At 30.8% G+C, this 16,317-nt stretch overlaps 1 protein-coding gene across 1 annotated transcript in view; it reads right to left on the bottom strand.

Moving 5' to 3' along the window:
* Positions 1-8,688, bottom strand: part of LOC145327235 (uncharacterized) — a 101,625-nt gene extending 92,937 nt beyond the window's left edge. The window contains exon 1 of the mRNA XM_080170818.1: positions 8,467-8,688. The gene's annotated coding sequence lies outside the window, so the exon portion shown is untranslated. The remainder of the gene's footprint in view (positions 1-8,466) is intronic.
* Positions 8,689-16,317: the final 7,629 nt, after the last annotated feature.

Below are 16,317 nucleotides of genomic sequence, written 5' to 3'. Positions count from 1 at the left end.
GTAATATTTAGCGGTTGCTGCCGCTTATATTACAGGTAATATTTAGCGGTTGCTGCAGCTTATATTACAGGTAATATTTAGCGGTTCTTATATTACAGGTAATATTTAGCGGTTGCTGCAGCTTATATTACAGGTAATATTTAGCGGTTGCTGCAGCTTATATTACAGGTAATATTTAGCGGTTGCTGCCGCTTATATTACAGGTAATATTTAGCGGTTGCTGCAGCTTATATTACAGGTAATATTTAGCGGTTGCTGCAGCTTTGCAGGATTTACCAAAATCTGTTAATAATGTACACGAGTTTTTATAATATTATTATGTTAGATTGTGTAAGGACGTAATTTTTGTATTTATATGAAATTTTAATAATGTTGTTGCTTTGAAAAGTGTGGCTAAAAAAAAAATTTCTAAAAAGGGAGGAGTAGGTTTCGCTAAAAGTCCGTAAAGGTTGTGAGTTTTAGGTTAAAAATAGAAGTAGAACGAAAAAATTTATGTTAACTTAATTTTTTTGTCTATGGTTCTTTTCAATAAGAGCTACACATATTTAGTGAATATTATCGTTCTACTAATATTTTTAAGCCTTAAAACTCACACCTTTACGTATTTTTAGAGCTACCTACTCCTTCCTTTGTAAAAATTTATTGTAAGTTCTTAAAAGCTTGGGGCGCAGCAATTCGTATAATTTATATATTTTTTACACATCGTGTAAAAGATATATAGCTTTTTCCAAAAATACTTTTTATTGGAAAAATTAGACATTTAGGAAAGTTATAAATTTATTTTAGAAGATATGACAATTTAAAAAAAAACATTCATTAAACGGATTTTTATGCACTAAATCTTTTGTAGCTCCTAATATTAAAAAATCTACAAATGAAATTAAGCCTCTAATTAACTAAATTTTTACAGAAAAAAGTTAATTTTTTAAATGTTACAAAAGCAGTTTCGTTATCAGTTTTACTCAATTTACCCATAAATTCTTTATTATGATTATTTTTAAAACAATAAATATTTCTTTCTTCTAACTGCAAGTAATCTTGTTATTGCTGCCCTACTCATTAGGGAGGGAGATGACATTGGACTGTTCATAAAAGTAGTATCCAAAGTTTTTTTATCAAGTTACTCATTTGTTTGCTTAAAAACTTTGGGAATTTATCTTATTGTTTTTAAATTGTCTAAACGTTTTGCAAAATTGATCATTTAATCATCCAATGTCTTATCCCTTAAGATCCCTGACTGTTGCTAATGCACAATTTTGTTTATAATAATCTATTATGAGGAAAATTGATATCTCTAAACTGATAATCATGCAAGAAGTCAGACAATATCTTACGTTGCAATATCCCTTCAACCACCAATGGCGTACTCATACCCTACCCTCCCCCCCTCAAATTATTCAAGAAGTAAACTGGAAATTTAAGAAATATTTTTGTAGAACTTTTGGAAGAAGTAGAAAAAAGTTTTGATGGGGTGTATAGAGTTAATTGGTAGGCTATAGGGGTTTTACCCTATATGCTGTACATATATACAGTGCATCAGATCCAGTTACAAGAAAGTTAAGCAGTTTTTATAAAAATAAAAAAGTAATGTCTTTTTCTTACTATAGCACATCTTACCATTGATCGGCAGCAACTAAACCTCTAATTTTAACCCGTTTGGATGCTTTGATATTTTTTTTTTTTTGAAAAGACGGATTGTCATGTTTCGGTTAGATTTAGACTTCCAACTGATTATAAATTTGTAAAATGTTGATTTCCCTGAGGCTTACATGCGGCAAATGCGCGGTTGCCGAGCTCTGAAATTGATTGACGTACGATACTATTTCACCACTTTTAAATTGTTACAGCAAAAAAATAAAAGGATTACGGAAGATTAAAAAAGTGCTCTTAACATCAAAGTTTTTGAGAAGAAATAAACACTAGTAAAAGATCATGTAAAGCAACGAATTACAGACATTTTTCCACGAATATAGAAATAAAAATTATAAAATTTAAACAAAAAATCCTCATATTTTTAAATTTTATATCCCCAGAAAGCTGTTTAATATATAAGCAATGCTTTTAAGATCCCCAATACCTTTTAAACCTGAAATTGCAGAGCTAAAGAAAACTGTTGTATTTAGAAACCTGAAAGGCCTCAGTGTAAGATAAATAAATAAATGAGACGTGCAAATTACCAAAGTAAAAAATATCACATAAACCTTCTTTTGCACTAAAACAATTTTATAAAACTCGCATTTCAATTTTGAAAGTAAAGTTTTTCTATTAGTCCGGGTGGTTATTATCGTAAATTTAGACATGAAAGAATTTTACTATCGATTGCAAACTTGGCATGATGATTACTGTAAAAGTTAGGTACAATTTTTCATAATCATCTGATTTTTCGAACAATGATACCTAAGACAAAAAGGTACACTATTAAAAGCAAACATCCTTACAAGTTCTGACAAGTTTTTATGTTCGATTGTCCACTCGTCTGATTTCAAAACTTCACTTTTTTAATTGCTGACGTAGCTTCAAATATAGAATTTGAAAAACAGATTTCGCACGTTTTCTTTGACAAGGATGGTCGTATTCTGCACAGCGAATCTCATCATCATAATATCATTGTATTCAAAGAGGAATGATATGGCAGAAAAAATAGCCTAAAACCATCATGGGATATGTGCAGGCTCTATAAAATGGAGGGCTAAATCACTTCAGTAGTTATTAAGATCTTTAGCTTCAGACAAAAAAACCTTTACTACTTTTTAAAATAGGAATTTAAAATTGACTGTATTTCATTTGAATTATTCTAGAACTGAGATAAAGGGGAATAAAATTATCTAATTGCTCAACAAATGGGCAAATAAATCTAGTTAACACTCGACATCAAATCAAGGATCTAAAGGGCTAAGACAATGGCCGATAAATTAATGATGATGATACACAAAAACACCCCTTTTGTAGATTATAATTGGTGGCTAAAACGTTTGAGCATTCAACTTAATGAGCCAACCAATTAGGATTTATTAAAAGTCCCCCAAAATTGTTATTAAAACTTTGGAAACTAATGTAATAATTCACCCAATGTCCCCTCCATTCCTGCCAAGAAATGCATTTTAACACCCAGATTTAAAAAATTAGAAATTTAACCTTTTCTACAAAAGAACAATTTCACTCATACATATATATTAAAAAATTATCGAAATCTAAGTGCATATGTTTCAAGATCCTGCGGGGGCTTTTGCTCTACGGTACACTTTAACCTCGGAGCTAACCTAACCAAATTTAGCATAAACATTTTTTTTCTTCGGTTCATTTGAGGGAAGTCAATCAAATTTCTTACGGGTGTCATTCCATATTATTATATAAACAACTTAACTTGTTAATTGACCAAATTTAAGAACGAATATTGCTTTAACTTTTAATTTAAATATTTTTTTCAATTGTGATCTATAGTAATTTATTGCAGAACATTTTTAATCTGTATCAAGTGCAATACTTTTCATATCAAAACTAATTAATTTCAATTCTATTTTATTCAAATGAGAAAATTAGTTTAAATTTATAATTTTATGTAATTTGTAAAATCCAAAAGTTAATAAAAAATCAAACAGATTAAAGTTTGGAGTAAAAAATTACATTATCCCAAAATTTTACATTAGGTGAAAGTGAAGTATATTATTTCTATTTTTTGATACTTTAACAAAGGAAGGGAGGTTTAAATGCAGTAAAATTAATATTTTTTCCCTGCTAGGGAAACAGGTATATGACAGTAAGCGATAAATACTAATAAGCCATACTCCTAACTCTTATGTCTGAAAGCATGTCTTTGGACAGGAATCGGGTATAGCCTACAAGCGAAAATCTCTAAAATTATATTTGTGGGGCAGGTAAAAAGGTCGTTGCCCCCCAACGACAGCTGAAAACTGCGTATATGTTTCATGATTTTTCGAATCAATTTCGTTGTTGGTATAAGCTGGTCATTGGATTTTAACGGAGAAACTGTGCAGAAAAGACTAGAATTTGAAGTACATATATTGGCTATTTAGTTTTTCAGAGGTTCAAAAAACAGATCAAATAAACTGAATAGAAAACTGCAATAATATTATTAAATCCTAGATAAACGGGTTAGTTTTACTAAAAAGTAGACGTCTAATGTCTAATTTGATTCAAATATTTAAAATCATAATTCCAAAACTGGCCAAATTTTCTATTAATGGTATAAAGAGCAAGGTAACGAATGTAAACAAAAGTAAATCCGTGAAAATTTTAGCCATTTTAAAAGATTTTAAACCCTGCGGTTCTATTCTTTACAAAACTTAACCTAAACTAACCATATAAAACCCTAAAATTTAATATCTTTAATATTTTTATGTTCAATTGCTTATCCTTTATCCATGATAGAATGCAATAGGTATTTTAGATTTTTTGAATTTTTATATTACCCTTATGCGTAATATTGCTCTCATATTAGATTTGATTTAGAGTGTCATTTTATCTCTCTTTCTACATAATTCAAATTCCCTTTTTTGCAAGTGAAAGCGCCACTTTACTTCATTGTAGTCATCTTGATCTAGCAATTTAAGAGATCTTACTGGAAACATAAACACTCTTTAAACATATTATTTATATTAGTGAAAAATTAATTTATTGGGTCTGAACATTCTATTTTTAATCTTCTAATTTCTTTCAATAACTAGGAAAATTATGTCCATAACTAGAGCAGCCAGTCGATATTAGTTTATTCTAATGCATAACCCATTCGGAGGCCTTTACCTAGTTTAAAATGAACGTACGGACGTTCTGGTAATGATTATAGATACTGCTTCTAAATCGTACCTATCTACTACAGGAATCACCATGCTGGTGGTTGAAATCGATAGGACAATTTTAACATGCCTAAATTAACGAAAAAAGCTATCCGTTCCGGACGTATGGACGGACGGACCGAACCTTATTATAGAAAAGCTTCGCTTTTGAAAAATACGGTGGAAGGTGGGAGTCGATTGTGGAAAAACACGAAGTCTGTTAATGCATATACATTTGAGCTGTCTTTTAGTAAATTAAAATTATCTTTATCAAAGACGTACGGATACTTTCCTTAACAGATTAGCTACGCTATTTACATAATGCTGTAACTCGTACAAATGTTGCATGTCAAATAGTTAAGACAATATTCATTTTGTCCATAGATAGCGCACCAACAATATGATAACAATAATAAAAGACTTGTAATAGTTTTCAAAAGATTGATTTTTTTTTTTTTGTAAATAAAATTCAAAATAAACAAAAACAGACAGTAAAATTAAGTTTATTAATTTATTACAGTTGTTTTTAGTCGGTTAATTGAAAATACTATACAGAAATTGTGCCACATAAAAAAAAACACTTGTGCAATTTTCCATTGTTTGTTAGTGGATTTTTAAAAGATGCTCGATAAATTACTTTTCTGTCTAGCTTCTAAATTCTAATTGTAGTAATTAATTGTACATTAAAGCTTTTATAGGGTCAGGGGATAAACTTCTTTTTTTTTTTGAGGGGGTGGGGAGGGAAAGTAAATTCTTCTTGAGTTCTTATCCCCTTCAATTTATTAACTTATTCTTTAAAACTAAAAATTAATGATTAGGGGGGTCAATTGTATCCGCCCCCCCCCCCCTCCACTCTCCTACCATTCCATCAAATGCCCCTGCAAGCTTCCATTGCATGAAGTACTTTTTTTTTGTTAATTTTAGATATTTTTATTCTTGTTAATCTGCAAATTTCTAGTAGTTGTATGTATATGATTACAAAACACAATCAAAGTAAAAATCGGAGAACTCTTTATACTTATTGTACAGTTACACCGAACAAAAAATACTTCTAGTACATATTTTTAATATATTTTTAAGCCGCTAGTATTATAAAAAGTAGCAAGGTATTCTTGTCTCTAGCTTAGGATTTCGATAAATACTGAGCTCATTGAGTCCTCCATTTTATAGGCGTTAAGAAGGTTTTTCACTATTAAATTTTTAGATTTAAGTCTTATGGCTTTAGACTATTTTTTCTTTCTTTACCACTTCCAAAACATAGCTCTAAGATGCTAACGGGGCAGACGCTAGTACAAAAAAACTAAAATACTTTTTTTTCAAATCATTTAATATTGAAACATTTTTATTGGTATATTCGAGTTCTTAATATCTTTATTTATTTTATATGATTTTGATAAAATATGGACAATGTTTGAGAATGCATAGATCAAGAAAAATGCAGAAATGTGTATACTAATGGATGTAGAATATACGTGGATATTATGACAGGGGAAATTTTTTTGTCAATTTAGCTTGCTAACATGGAACTCGTTTATTGTTCAGTTCTCTCATCCTGTAGGAGGAGAGGGAAAGAGGTAAAGGGGGTGGAAGGTGGGAATCATTATTTTAGCACACTGCAAATTTTACTTTATTACATAACATGAAAATCTGGTGTAGATCCAAGTAATAATAAATCCATGTGTATACTGCATATTAATATAAACAAAGACAGAAATATTGCAATTTCTTTCATCAAAATTATTAACATTTAAATTTTTGTTGAGATAAGGATTTTCCTCGGATAAAGAAATAAGTTGTTTATGCTTTTTTTTGAAGTATTTTAAAATCTTTTTTACTAGTTGTTTTGTCCAGAGTCTGGGACGAGAAAATGGCCTAAAAACATGCAACTCAAGAAATTTACAAATCTTCTCTGGGAAGTAGAATTTAGTAGGATTAGCAATTTTTAGAGATCTTTAGCTACAGACATAGAACTACTTTTTTATTAAAAGATTTTCCCATTGCTTTAACCATGATAAAGATTAATTACCGGCATATTGATTTTATGACAGCTTACACGAGTTTTTTTTCTATCATACATATAAAATAGTAATAAGAAATTTTTGTCTGTAGATTAAGATATTGCTGACCACTAAACCGATCAGATTCTCCTTTTTAGAGAAGCTTTCCACATAAAAGATGATATTATGTTAGCCATAGCCACTTATTAATAGAGCCGTGTAGTAGTCGGAAGTTTAAGAATAGTTATTTCTTTCATCGTATTATAAACAGCTTTCTGCGGATATAGAATGTAAAATAATAAGATTAAAACCAGTTTTTTTAATCTTATGATTTTACATTTTTATATTAGTAGAAAGAGCTGGATATAATACGATGCTGGACAGTGGACATAGTTTTTTCGTATGGATGAGAACCGGTTCCTTTCCACCGGATTCGAATGAATACGAGAAAAACGTTTTTTCTTTATTTTTAGACAGACAAACATTCGAATATTCGAAGTAAAAAGGCTTCGCTGCAAAATGAAATTCAAAAGGAAAAAAGTCTGAATTTAAAGATTTGTTTAAAAATGTAAAGCATTGAAAACAATTTTTCCTTCCGACTTTTCATGTCATGTATTACAGACAAATAAGAATTATTTTCTTCACAAATATTTTTTCCTTACGTTTCAATCCTTATTTAAAAGAGATAGGATGTCTGTGACTCTGTATGCGCATCTGTCTGTTCAAAAAGATCTAGCGAAACGCAATACTTTTTCTTAATGTGAAGTTTCTTATGGGTCCAGAGCTGGATCTTTAAATCATTTCAAAGGTGCGCCAAATCGGGGTGCGCCGAATTTTTAGCCAATCACAGCGCGGCATTTCGTAAAATGCTGTACTCTCATTGGTGGAAAGTTGGCTCACCCCGATTTGGCGCACCATTGAAATGATTTAAAGATCCAGCTCTGGGAAGTTTTAATAATAATCTTATGGAGGTTGTCTAATCCTTAAAGAAGGGCCGTTTAAAAATAACATTTCATCCACATATAGACGTCCAAAAGGGTGGGGGTAAAGGGGTGTTTACATTAAAACCCCTTAATTTACCCCCATTCAAAATTTAAAAAAATACATAGAAATATCCTCATCAAACCTTTATAACCCCACATTTTACCCCGACCGGTTAGTTAAATACGAATCCAATGAAAAGTAAATTGTAGATTAGCCATGCAAGTAAACGGAAGACAATCTAAATTCCCTCCTGAAATAACAGACATAGTTGGACGGTAATTAATTCAATTCCTTTTGACAAACTATACCCTCATCTTGTTGTCTCATGGCCAATTAAACAATTCTTACAAAAATATTATTAGTAAATAACAAGGACAGTGCAGCACATAAAAACATTAAGTAAGAACAAAAAAACAATAAATTATAGGTAGTAAATAATAAATACATTAATATGTAATTTTCGTTAATTATCCTATATAATATTCCTGGGACAAACCCCTGCGGGGAGCCCTTAAACTGCGGGGCTACCCAGAACCCAATATAAACCTAATATTACATGACTTAGAGTAATAAATAAACAAAGGAAAAACTACCCCGTACTCTTATTTCACTTTAATATTTGATAGAAATAAATTAGAATAATAGTATATTAAACAAAAACAAATAAATGTTTACATAAATTTTTTTTTTACCTTGATTATTCTGTTATAAAAAAGCTATAGATCTATAAAATTCATAGTTGATCTTCAACTTTTATAATAAGTCTATATGTCTTACTTATATAGTTTTAAGTCTAATTTATAACTTTTTCACTAATATTCTAACAATTTTTAAATGTTTTTTTTTGTAATAACTTTAGATATTTATATTTTTCATCTGTGCTAACCTTATATCAAGATGTATATATGGAAACTAAACTACAGGATGTTTATATTCTATATACTTTTTTTTTTACGGCAGATAGAGAGAACTAGCGCTAAACTATCTTCTCTCTATCTCCTCCCACGTTCCTAATTATTTCCCCCACACTGGCTCCGTAATGACTCCGAGAGTTTCGGATATATGGGAAGATGCGAGAAAAACGCGTATTTTTCAGACTTCGGTGATTTTAAGACTAGGCCTATTTGTGAATGTGTTCAGACTAGGCCTATATGTGTATTGTTCAGACTAGGCCTATATGTGTATTGTTAAGACTAGGCATATATGTGTATTGTTGAGACTAGGCCTATATGAGTATTGTTAAGACTAGGCCTATATGGGTATGTGTTAAGACTAGGCCTATATGTGTAATGTTAAGACTAGGCCTATATGTGTATTGTTGAGACTAGGCCTATATGTGTATTATTAAGACTAGGCCTATATGTGTATTGTTAAGACTAGGCCTATGTGTGTATTGTTAAGACTAGGCCTATATGTGTATTGTTCAGACTAGGCCTATGTGTGTATTGTTCAGACTAGGCCTATATGTGTATTGTTAAGACTAGGCTTATATGTGTATTGTTAAGACTAGGCCTATATGTGTATTGTTAAGACTAGGCTTATATGTGTATTGTTAAGACTAGGCCTATATGTGTATTGTTCAGACTAGGCCTATATGTGTATTGTTAAGACTAGGCCTATGTGTGTATTGTTAAGACTAGGCCTATATGTGTATTGTTAAGACTAGGCCTATATGTGTATTGTTAAGACTAGGCCTATATGTGTATTGTTCAGACTAGGCCTATGTGTGTATTGTTAAGACTAGGCCTATGTGTGTATTGTTAAGACTAGGCCTATATGTGTAATGTTAAGACTAGGCTTATATGTGTATTGTTAAGACTAGGCCTATATGTGCATTGTTAAGACTAGAACTATATGTGTATTGTTAAGACTAGAGTTATATGTGTATTGTTCAGACTAGGCCTATATGTGTATTGTTAAGACTAGGCCTATATGTGTATTGTTAAGACTAGGCCTATATGTGTATTGTTCAGACTAGGCCTATGTGTGTATTGTTAAGACTAGGCCTATATGTGTATTGTTAAGACTAGGCCTATATGTGTAATGTTAAGACTAGGCTTATATGTGTATTGTTAAGACTAGGCCTATATGTGCATTGTTAAGACTAGAACTATATGTGTATTGTTAAGACTAGAGTTATATGTGTATTGTTAAGACTAGGCCTATATGTGTATTGTTAAGACTAGGCCTATGTGTGTATTGTTAAGACTAGGCCTATATGTGTATTGTTAAGACTAGGCCTATATGTGTATTGTTCAGACTAGGCCTATGTGTGTATTGTTAAGACTAGGCCTATATGTATATTGTTAAGACTAGGCCTATATGTGTATTGTTAAGACTAGGCCTATGTGTGTATTGTTAAGACTAGGCCTATATGTGTATTGTTAAGACTAGGCCTATATGTGTATTGTTCAGACTAGGCCTATATGTGTATTGTTCAGACTAGGCCTATGTGTGTATTGTTAAGACTAGGCCTATATGTGTATTGTTAAGACTAGGCCTATATGTGTATTGTTCAGACTAGGCCTATGTGTGTATTGTTAAGACTAGGCCTATATGTGAATTGTTAAGACTAGGCCTATATGTGTATTGTTCAGACTAGGCCTATATGTGTATTGTTAAGACTAGGCCTATATGTGTATTGTTAAGACTAGGCCTATATGTGTATTGTTCAAACTAGGCCTATGTGTGTATTGTTAAGACTAGGCCTATATGTGTATTGTTAAGACTAGGCCTATATGTGTATTGTAAAGACTAGGCCTATGTGTGTATTGTTAAGACTAGGCCTATATGTGTATTGTTCAGACTAGGCATATATGTGTATTGTTCAGACTAGGCCTATATGTGTATTGTTAAGACTAGGCCTATATGTGTATTGTTCAGACTAGGCCTATGTGTGTATTGTTAAGACTAGGCCTATATGTGTATTGTTCAGACTAGGCCTATATGTGTATTGTTAAGACCAGGCCTATATGTGTATTGTTCAGACTAGGCCTATATGTGTATTGTTAAGACTAGGCCTAAATGTGTATTGTTCAGACTAGGCCTATGTGTGTATTGTTAAGACTACGCCTATATGTCTGTCTGTCTCTCTGTATGGACGTTTAATTAGGCATGTAGGAATCATTCTTTCATTCCAAATATCGATGACTTACAGACTGATTTAGTCAACTTTTTACAATTTACATTTTCTATAAAGAAGCTGTCCTAACTTTTTTGCTTTTTATTTAAGATAGCTAGACGGTGCTTTTAGTAAGTAGTAGATGTAAAATTTTTCATAGAATTCAGATATGCAATCGTTTTTTTGTAGACCTCCTATTTTTTAAGTAATTTAAGTTTTTTAAAAAATAATTAAGTCGGTTTTAAGGTACTAAAACGCAACAAAATAAAAGAAGAAAATGGCCCGTATGAACAAAAATAGTAAGATCTTTAATTTGACACCTTATTTTTAAAATTCTGTTGAGTAATTATTGAAAAAAAATTTTTAACCTCGGTTTAATAAAAACTTTAAACCTAAATATTTTATAAAACAGACATAAAAAATATGGGTTCATATATACCTTTAGAATCAGAAAAATATTACGAATCCATTCTAAGTAAAATTGAAAAAGTTTTATAAAACTATAATAAAAAATATAAGTTTATTTTAAGAATCATAATTTTTGGCTTTAAAGGGTTGACTTGAACAAAACCTGAAAAAACCTAAACAAATGTACATACACTGTAACAGATATTTTTTAAACACAAGAAACAATAATGCATTTTTAACTGCATTATTTTGAAGTTTATAAACAGACAGAAGCATACTTGTTCATAATTTTTCATTCTTTACATGTTATGTATCACTATTTTTATTGTAATATCTATTATATATATTGTTTGAACATTATCCTTTTTTTTGTCAATTCTATTGGTTATAAGTTTTGAGGTGAAGCTTCTTGTTTCCTCAATTTTAGAGATTTTTGATTGGCTAGTTTAATAGTTACAATTAAGTGTTGCCTTTAAAAATATAATATTTTAGGCCATTTTTATTTTTTAAAGTTTTTACTTTTTTTCAATTTTGCTTAGAATGGATTCGTAATATTTTTCTGATTCTAAAGGTATATATGAACCCATGTTTTTTATGTCTGTTTGATAAAATATTTTGGTTTAAAGTTTTTATTAAACCGAGGTTAAAAAAATACAGGAATAAAGTATAACCAACAAGCGAAAATAATCTAAAATAATATTTGGGGGGCAAATGGAGAGGTCGTCAATTTTATGATGTGTTGCCCCCCAACGACAGCTGAAAAAGACATATAAGTTTCGTGATTTTTTTCCGAATTAACTTCGTTATTGGTATAAGCTGAAAAAAATAGATTTTTTTCAATAATTACTCAACAGAATTTTAAAAGTAAGGTGTCAAATTAAAGATCTTACTATTTTTGTTCATACTGGCCATTTTCTTCTTTTATTTTGTTGCGTTTTAGTACCTTAAAACCGACTTAATTATTTTTTTAAAAAACTTAAATTACTTAAAAAATTAGAGGTCTACAAAAAAACCGATTGCATATCTGAATTCTATGAAAAATTTTACATCTACTACTTACTAAAAGCACCGGCTAGCTATCTTAAATAAAAAGCAAAAAAGTGAAGACAGCTTTTTTTTCGATAATTTAGTTGTTATTAATATATACACGTATTGACAAACGTTGTCAAAATTCGTGCAAAATATTTATACTTTTGCATGTGTATTGTATACATTACAATTTGCTAATTTCACATAGAATGGAGTTGTAGGTTAGGGTTTACTACAGCAACAGTTTCCATTGATTTCTTAGCTTTTATGTCTTTGGTGGGTTTAATCTATCCTCTGAAAAATAGTCAAAAACCTTTTTATTTCAAAATCAAATTACCACCATACTTCGGCAACTTTAGTTTATTTGCTAAATTGATGGTCAGTTAAATTAACGTCTATAGAGCGGGAAAATAAAAATAATAAATATCTTCTCGCGCTATAATAAAAACCCTAACATTTTTTGGTGTAAAATGTAAAGATTGAAAAATAATATGGAGAAAGGGAAGGTGTTAGTGCTTGAGTGGATTTTATTATTAAAGCACCAAATTTATAGATTCCTATCCCTAAAACGTGTCTTGCAAATGAGATGTTTGTTTGTTGTCACAAAGTTGTTACAAACAATTCAAACAGTGATTTATGATTTTTTCCTTGTAGTGCTCGGCAGCCGCTCGTCAAGACCAAGCCTCAAATCTAAATTTGGATGTTCTGATAAATTTTTTGAAAAGGGGGATTGCCATATTTGGGTCAAGTTTAGACTTCCAGCTGATTTTTAAAACTGTGGAAGGTTGATTTCCTTGAGACTTATAGAAGGCGGCCGAGTACTGATTTTCTAATATCTATATAAGAAAAAATGACAAATATGTCTCATGATTATGTTCAAGTACATGTCTAGATTTTTATTCATTACACTGATATAAATCCAGGAGAAAGGGGACATTGGTCTGTTTATGAAATAAGTCCCCAAGATTTATAATAACGTTTTCTTATTCGTTGGCTTACCAACTTTAGAGCCTTTAATTGAATTTTGATAATCAAAATTTTCTAACAGTTTTATATAGTTTTAGAAACCTAACCTAGGGTGAAATACTAATATAATTACTTTTGCAAATAAATAATTCTGTCTCATTTTCTTTTTATGAGGGGGGCCGGGGGAGGGGGGGTTTCTTTGGTTGCTAGGAACTTTGATGGAAATTGCCAAAGAGCTTATTTGTTTATAATTTGAAAAGTTAAGTAGATGCATATTTAGATTATTCATTATAAAAATTTCTTTAAAATTTACGCCTCTGTGTTAAAATATCATATTTTTTTACTAAAAAATAAGTAAATATTCTAATTTTAAATAACACCAAATAAACGTTAATGTGGGTGATATTTGCTTCATATTTTAAATAAATTATTTTGATAATTAGTTTAATATTAACAAAAAAAATATTATTTGTGACGTTTTAGTTTAAGTCGCACGTTTATATGTTTATGAGCACTTTTATATAATGGTTGAGAGAAATACATTCGATGGAATTCGGAGAAAATTAAGTAATTATTTTAAGAAAGAAGTTTGATTACTTCCGAAACGGGAAAATTATATACTAAATACTTAGGAATATGAGAATTTGCACAAAAATATCCACCGTCTATGTTGAAAAGCAGCCGAGTAAATCTCATTCCACACTTAGCCTTGTGAAATGTCCCAAGTTTTAGGCTACAAACAATTGCATTTCATAGGATAAAGCTTTGCTTGAGGAAATTCTTTCTCCCAATATGGCATTAGATATTCCTAAATATATACAAAGAACTAGCAGCAGCGCCGCTAGCATCTAGGCTCTGTATTAGAAGGGATTAGGAGGGGGCATTAAATAGTCTAAAAACATCCTAAAACTTAAATACAAAAATAAAATTACCTAACGCCTTCCTGGTAGCGATGCGGAGCCGTTTGATTTTGGTGCGGCTCCGGCTCCGGCGCCGACCTAAAATCAAGAAAAACTCAACATATTTTTTTGCCAAGTCTATTTTTGACTTTAAAGGTTTTAAAAGTTCAATTTTTGATAAAAATGGACTTGAAAAACTTGAAAGGGGCATTTGCACACGACACAACAGAGTTACTAAGTTTTAATTTATAAATTATCTCTTTTTTAGCTAACCCGAAGCCGGAGCCATTTTTTAACAAAAATAACGGCTCCAGCTCCGGCTCCACAACGCTGCCTGGGCTTATGTTATGCTTCCTTAAATTGAAGAACTCAATCGGTTCAGTAGTTATCGAAATCCTAAGCTTATACTTACAACTTTATATAATATGAAATCTTCGTCTGCTAAAATTCATTCTTAGGTTGGACGGATTTTTAATTGTGTCTGATTTGCCATCTAGAGTAATACATTTTGTATGAAACTATTAATTAATTGCTTTGCTAAAGTCTAGCTGAGTTAAATTAATTATTGAGTACTTGAGCTGAGTTATTGTTATAATATGGCTATTAGTTCAAGAGACGAAGCCCAATCTGCACCACTTTAGTACCAATCATGATTCCTGTGACGTCATAAAAATGAGGGAGATGATAGGAGAAGTGGGAAAGAAAACCCCTAAAAAAGAGATGGAGAATCCCTCAAAGCGGAGCATCTCTATAATCACGTTCTAATAATGTTTCTAAATATCATCCTGTATTAGGTTAAAAATGTACATAAATATTGTCTGACTTTATATGTATAATTAATGCATTAATATTCTGTTCATTGGGTTCTAATACTTTGCAAATGTAAATGTTCGTTTGTCCTACAATCAGATTTTAGAGCTTTGCTTTTTTGTCACCCTTGTTCTTTTAGTTTTCAATACAATTACCCAATTTCTATTTTTTAGCTTCGTTACCTAAATGCTGAATAAATTGAAGAATATTGAAATTTAAGTGAAATTTTTTAAAAAGTGCAACTGCTGTTAAAAAAATTCAATTAATATTCTCTTTGAAATATTTAATTCAAGAAAATATATAAGACATTGATACTAGATAAAGTTGTACTATATTTTCTACTAGCGGCTACGCCTCCTAGAAGCCTCTAGGGGCACTTTAGGTGGGTTGGGGGGGAGGGGTTCAAGTCTACCCCCAAAAAAATATTCAATTTAAGTTTAAAAAGAAAATGTTTAGAAATTTTAGGGGTGTCAGAAAAACTTTACTGGACCTATACGAAGCTTCATTTTAAAGGAGAACTATATTGGTTTAGCAGTTAGCGAGATCCTTTGCTAAAAGCTTACAACTTAATATTATAGGAGAGAAGGAGAGATGCTGGAGATACCCTCCTCCAAAATAGTTAAAACCCTTTACTGGACCTATAAGAAGCTTCTTTTAAAGGAGAACTGTATTGATTCAGCAGTTAGCGAGATCCTTTGCTACAGACAAAAAGAGCTTACTACTTTATATTATAGGAGAGAAGGAGAGATGTTGGAGATACCCTCCTTCAAAATAGTTTAAAAACTTTACTGGACCTGTAAAAAGATTCATTTTAAAGGAGAACTGTTTTGGTTCAGCAGTTAGCGAGATCCTTTGCTACAGACAAGAAAGCTTACTAGTTTATATTATAGGAGAGAAGGAGAGATGATGAAGATACCCTCCCCCAAAATAGTTAAAAAAAAACTTTACTGGACCTATAAAAAGCTTCATTTTAAAGGAGAACTGTATTGGTTCAGCAATTAGCGAGATACTTTGCTACAGACAAAAAAAGCTTACTACTTTATATTATAGGATTTAGTTTTAAAGTATTTTTAAAAACAATCTTATAAATTGTTAAAATATTGTAAATAAATTATAATTTATTTATTGACGTTTTTTTCTATTGTCCGTTAGTATTTCAGTGACAAGCCGATAGAATTCTTATTATTAGGGAAGATTAACATAGCTGCTGGGGTGATGTAAACCTATTTTTTTGTCTAGATTTCTTAAATGTCTTTTTTCGCCCCCCCCCCCTTGCCCCATAGGCTATGTGCGAAGACACTGGTAAAGAT

Source organism: Acartia tonsa, chromosome 8, assembly GCF_053477335.1.
Source record: "Acartia tonsa isolate MP-2025a chromosome 8, ASM5347733v1, whole genome shotgun sequence".
Taxonomy (NCBI): Eukaryota; Metazoa; Arthropoda; class Copepoda; order Calanoida; family Acartiidae; genus Acartia; species Acartia tonsa.
Note: the sequence above shows the minus strand (reverse complement) of the source record. Positions and strands in the feature narration are given on the sequence as shown.